Source organism: Myotis brandtii, unplaced genomic scaffold, assembly GCF_000412655.1.
Source record: "Myotis brandtii unplaced genomic scaffold, ASM41265v1 scaffold547, whole genome shotgun sequence".
In the NCBI taxonomy this organism is placed as follows: Eukaryota; Metazoa; Chordata; class Mammalia; order Chiroptera; family Vespertilionidae; genus Myotis; species Myotis brandtii.
The window spans coordinates 2,057,120-2,063,486 of record NW_005370024.1 but is presented as its reverse complement, the minus strand read 5'-3'; the positions used below and the strand labels follow the sequence as shown (position 1 = coordinate 2,063,486).

General features: G+C 41.1%; 1 protein-coding gene across 1 annotated transcript in view; it reads right to left on the bottom strand.

The window, feature by feature from the left end:
- The window catches only part of LOC102254336 (mediator of RNA polymerase II transcription subunit 26-like), a 2,832-nt gene extending 2,616 nt beyond the window's left edge, over nt 1-216 (bottom strand). Inside the window, 1 exon segment of the mRNA XM_014549342.1 lies at nt 8-216. The gene's annotated coding sequence lies outside the window, so the exon portion shown is untranslated.
- Nucleotides 217-6,367: the final 6,151 nt, after the last annotated feature.

Here is a 6,367-nt window from a genome sequence, read left to right as displayed (position 1 = left end):
GTGTGTGGGGGAAGGGGCCAGGCCGGTGGGCAGGCTGGCTGAGACAGGGGATGAGGGTCACTCACTCGCAGGCCTCCGAGAGCGGAGCCTCCTGTTCCCTGAGGCGCTGGAGGATGAGGGGGCTCGCGGGGTGGCGGAGAGGGAGCCGGGGCTCAGGCTTGGGCCCGGGGCGGTGCCGCCACCAGAGGAGGAGCCTCCGGAGCCCTGCAGGAGCCACTGCCACTGCTGCTGCAGCCTGGAGAACCAGACTCCAGTCTGTGTTTTATTGTTTTGTTACATCTGTATTTATACCAGTTGATTTTAATCCTATCAATTTCTATTCCAAAGGTTAGGGCATTTCTTATCTCCATTCCAGGGAGTAAAGATTATGTAGCTTAAGCGTGATTGTTCATAGTTAAAGTGATTAACTACCCGCCTGGCACTTACTTAAGGGGTTTTATCCCCTCCCTAACTTCTGGGGAAAATCCCTACCTGGGGAAACAACCTTTCTCGGAGAGGTGACCTTGGTTAAAACACATAGCGCCAAGAAGGGGAGCAAACATATTAAGAACAGTATGCCATATACACCAGGTCCCTTGAAACATATGCTGTGCAGATGTTTCTTCCCTGTAGCGACTGTGTCAAGCAGCAAGGATGGACCAGCTTCCAGCAGAAAAGTAGCAGATACTTCACTTGGCATGTAGCAAATGTGCTCATAGGATGCTGCTTATGGTTAGGACATTCTTCGCACAGTGTAACTCAAGTCTTTTCTACTAAAGACAAATTGAACTTCTATCATTTGTTTCTCAATAGTAATGCGCCTGGTAGTCTTAATAAGCTAGTCATGATTTGGAGACTTATTTAGATCATTTATGTATTCATATATAGAAATACAAAGGAATAGAGCAAAAAGTCTACTAACATAACAAACACATGGCATATATAAAATATCCTATATAATAAAAGCCTAATATGCTAAGTGTCCAACTGTTTGTTCGACCGTTCGACCAGGCACTATGACACACACTGACCACCAGGGGGCAGACACTCTGACTGGTAGGTTAGCTTGCTGCTGGGGTCCAGTGGATCAGGACTGGGCGACACAGGCTGAACACGCCCTGGAGCCCTCTCACAGTCCCTCCCCAGCTGGCCAACCTCCCGCAGTCCCTCTCCAGCCCCGATCATGCACTGGTGGGGCCCCTCGGCCTGGCCTGTACCCTCTTGCAATCCAGGACTCCTCAGGGGATATCCGCAGGCCAGGCCGAGGGACCCCACCAGTGCATGAATCCGTGCACTAGGCCTCTAGAATAATATTCTATATATATAAAAGCCTAAGCAACCATTATGACTGGAAGACCAGACAACTGGATGACTGGCCAGTACCTATGATGTGCACTGACCAGCAGGGGGCAGATGCTCAAAGCAGGAGGGCTCCTACAACCAACCTCCAACAGCTGGCTAACCTCCTGCAGTCCCACTACCTGGCCAGCCAGCCGCAATCGTCCCCAATCAGGGCTGGCTGGCCAACCTCCCATAGTCCTTCTGGCCGATCACTGGCCAGGCTGAAGGACCCCACCCGTGCACGAATTTATGTACTGGGGCTCTAGTAAAAATAGATGTATATAACAGAAAAAGTGTATATCTGTGCATAATTTAGTTTAAAAAGTATTTTTTTAAAAATGAATGGTAAGGTAGTTAAATTATTAGGATTTTCTGTCTTAATACTACATATAAAATAAATACATTCTAGAATGCTGATCCATTTATGACATTGTAGGTTAATTTTTATGCTGTGAGATGCACAGTGGTTATGGTTAAGAAAATGTGGTTTCACCTCACACCTCCTGTCTCTGTTACTTACTAAATGTGTAATTTTGGGCAAATTATATAGCCTCTCAGTTCCTCAATGTCCTCATCTGTAGAACACAGATAATTATAATACATATCCAATCAGGCTGTCATAATAAATGACAATAATGTGTGTAAAATATGTAGCATGCACCTTAAGTAATCAATACATGATTGATCAATTTCAGAGGTTCTCAACCCTGTATGAATATTATAATCACCTGGGGAGTTTTTAAAATACTGACATCCGGGCTTCATCCGGGCTTCATCCAAACCAATTAAATCAGCATATCTGTAGGTAGGGCTTGGGCCAACAACAATTTTTTTGAAAAGCTCCCTAGGTGATTCTAATGTGTAGCAAGAGTTGAGAACTACCAAGCTATAATAACTTGTACATAAAATATAGAAATCTAATATTTGTATTGAATGATATCTGCATGATATACTAGTAGTGTGTTGCCAATTAAACAAATGGACAAAAGAATTTCAAAATCTGTCTATTAATTTAGTTTTGGGTGGGAAAGTAACTTGGAAGAGTAGATAAATGACCATTAGGAACACAGAAGTGGTCTAGCATCTCTGTAATAGGAAGCCTGCACTCAATTCTCCACCCTTTACAGCTTTGTATTTTCAGTCAAGTTACTCAACCACTCTTTCCTCTTTTGTAAAATTAGGGTAAGGATGGTGCCTACCTCTCAACTGTGTTGTCAGAGCATTGGGAAATTTAATATTTGTAAAGTGCTGAAAACAATGCCTGGTATGTAGTAAGTACTATGTTTGTTTTAAAATATTAATATGGAAATATTCAAAATGAAATGCTAGCTGTTAATATTGAATCGCAGTAACATATTTTTGCGTTAAATTAGAACTGAAAAATAGGCTCTGTACAGAAGTTCTGGGATGACTGTTAAAAAAACAAAAACAAAACAAAAAAAAAGCCAACATCCTTTAGACCTTATATCAAAGATGAAACTGATCCTCAGTTCGAACTACCTATCTCTCATCAAGGAAGATGATGTGTTAATCTTGCCAGGACCGATATAAGATACCACAAATTATGTTAGCTGAAGTATCCGATATTCCTGAAGCACTGAAGCTCAGACCTTATATAAGAATTTTAAAAACATCATCACCATCTATAGTTGCTTTGTTGGGTTCAGGTCCTGGAGGTAGATTTTCAGTGATGGGTCCTCTCCTTGTCTCACCTGGTCTGGCCCTTGTCTACTTCTCTAGCCTTCTTCTAATGGCCTTGCCTCACACCGTCCCCCATCCAGACAACCTTCCCTCCCTTTCCTCCCACCAGTCCTGCTGTTTTCTGCCCCAGCCTTGGCTGCTCTTGCTGATGCTCTTCCTGGAATGCTCTTCTCATTTTGCTCTGCCCATCCCATCCCCAACCTACACATCTTTTACTGGTAGGACTCAGTTCTAGTACTAACCTCTTCTATGAAGCTTTTCCCAGTGCCCCAGGTTTAAGTAACCAGCCCCCCTTTCATACCTCTTTATCCCTTGAAGAGATAAGTGGCCATTCTTAAAACCATGCTTGAGTCTTCGTCTTATTTACTACATATCTATTTATTTAAGAATCAGCACCTGGCACAGAGCCTAGAATCATAGTTTAATTTCATTGACTCAGAAAATGGAAGGGAGGGAGGGGAGGGAAGGAAGGAGGAAGGGAGGGAGGGAAGAAAGAAGAAATGGCATCCATTTGTAAGGTTTTTTACAGAGAGGAGGGTTGCCATCAGTGGGCAAGAACACATCAGTGGGTATCTATGGCCCCTGGGTTCCAGTAAGATCAACAGAAAAACCATCCTAGCACAAAACCCATCAGCTTCTCATGGATGTAGGATACTGTCCTGCCTCTGCACAGAGAAACTCTGTCCAGAGTTTGGTGACACTCAGTGGTCTGAGGCAGTGGAAGAAGAATCCCTCAAAGCTACACCAGAGAGTTTATTTTCAAACACTGCAATTTCTCTAGCTTTCCAGGTTTCTAAATGTATTCCCATCTTTGAAAGAGTCTCTAAGGTCCCACCACTTCTTGGAAATCTTTTCAGTTGAGTGGAGCCAAAGTCATAAGACTCACAATAATTTGAGCACAAGTTTGCTCGCCTATGATATGAGGACAGTAACAGTTCTTATCCTGGAGTTGTAGAGTAGAGTAAATGTTTGGAATAGCTCCTCACATGAAGAGTACTACATCCATGTCAATATTTGATATTATAAATTGTTAATATTATGTGTTAGTTAATGTCATAGACAAGAACTACTGAATTTCCTTCCTTCATTCCATCTTTCCTTAAATGGAAAAAAATGTAGGTGCCTCTGAGCTTATCAATGATTCTCTCTCATCATTGATGTTTCTCTCTCTCTCTCCCTCTCCCTTCCTCTCTGAAATCAATAAAAACATTAAAAAATAAATAGATAAAAATGTAGTTGCCTCTGTTTTCATTAGCATAGCAATGCTTATTTTAGAAGTTAAGAGATTAAATGTATTGGCCACATTTAAGCTATAGATTCACCTTCTGTATAAATGACAAAGTCTACACTCAAATTACTAAACAGCATTTCCCATCTATTAATCCTGTGGTATTTGGTTTGGTTTTGCTTTTGCTATCCAGCCCCCAGGACAACGGCTCTGTTCTGCATGGCTTTCTAGCTTACTTTTTACTTTAAGCTGCATCTGTGTTACCAATGCTGAAACTTGACAAGATGGCAGAGAAGTGGTGGGACAGCCTTGCCTATGGTTCATTAAAAGTCAAACAGGGCAATAAATGTCGGATGCACCAGAATACATTTTTCCCCCTAAACTGGAATAAGCTGAACACAAGTGTAAACCTTATTATCGATCTCATTTTCATGTCCTTTGAACTCTTAAGAAGGTCTCTTCCAACTAAGGGGACCAACCATCAAAGAAGCGTCTATGTGTAGTAGGGGATTCAGTTAAAAAAGTGCCTATAGAAATTCCATATCCATTGTTCTCTTTCCCATTTTCTTATTAAGAGGGCCCATGACTAGCTATTACAAAATACATGAAAACATTATTTTTGTAACATTTGGAAATTTTAGACCTTTCCTTTTTCTCTTTGAACTCACATTTCCATTAGTCTCTCCCTGGATTTTATACATATACAGGGTGTCCCCCCAAAAGGGACATAATAATAAGAGAGTCGATCCGCAATCTTCCCAATACATGCAGAAAAAGCAGTGATAACTTTATTGATTACATGATAATATTTTGTATATGTTGTGTTAAAATACTGTGGCTACTAGAAAACTTCACATTCTATATCTATCTCACATTGGTGGCTCACATTATACTTCTACTGGACTGGGGTGGTCTCCATGTATCTTAGTTTGAAGGCAAGTGCTTTAACAGCAGCAGGGGTCTCTCATGCATAGTTCCCTAGTATACTAATCAGAGGTCGAACCAAGACTAAGAAAGGTTAACATAAGCAGGTTAACACACTCCAGTGTCAGAACAGGTATTGGAATTCAGCTCTGTTCTGAAAGCCAGAGTTTGGCCTATTTACATTTCTGGTCTTCCTTGGGGATTGAGTAGTCATTGAATATGCTTAATGTTTAACTTTTAGTATTACTTTCTTGTTTTGCAAATAAAGAATTTAGCCTCTCGTTTTCCATTTTTCATTTGGATTTATCTTTCCATTCCTGTCCATGGGGTTTTACTATCATTACCATCATCCCTTTGCATGCTTTTGGTAATTTTTGTTTTGGTTTGGTTTTGCTTTTGCTATCCAGGCCCCAGGACCACCACTCTGTTCCACATGGCTTTCTAGCTGACTTTTTACTTTAAGCTGCCTGGCAGATGACAGCACAGATTTGTGTATTTGTTTAAGCATCTATTCTGAGTCAAACATTATAGAAGACCCTCCACTTAAAAGATTGCTAATCACATTCCCAGCAACCCCTACCTCACAGATGATGGTTGCTGCTCTTTTCACTTCAAAGATGAGAAAACGGAGGTTCTCAAAGTTTAACTGCTGAAGTTACTCAGTAACAAGGAGAGCTGGGACTAAAAGCCAGGTCTCTGACTCCACAGCCCCTAGGAGCTCATCATACCACTCCTCCAGGTGAAGTAGGGATCAATTGTGGGCCTAAGAACAGTAGTATTTTCACATGACTCACGCCCTTGTGAGAATTTTCTGAAGTTTCTTTTTCCTATAAAATGTTTATAATTTTTTCCATGGACAATTGAGCTCTGTTTTTCTTCGTATTGTTATTGATTGTGTCCTACAAACCTAATGCAATGACATGCACTGATATGAATTTTGGATAAAGTCCCATAGTACTGTGTAAAGCACCAGGCCCAAAGTAGAATTAGTAAAAGTGAATTGAGAGCAGTGAGGATAAGGTACTAACCTTAACTGAAATCAAATATTTCTCTTTCCTCAGAATGCTTTTCATTCATTGTCTTTCCAATTAGTGAATTCTTATACAAAGGCTGGTGATAATGCCTGCTACCAAATAGACTTCCTGGGTTTTCCTTTTTACTGAACATTCACAGTCTACAAAATAAACATTTAAA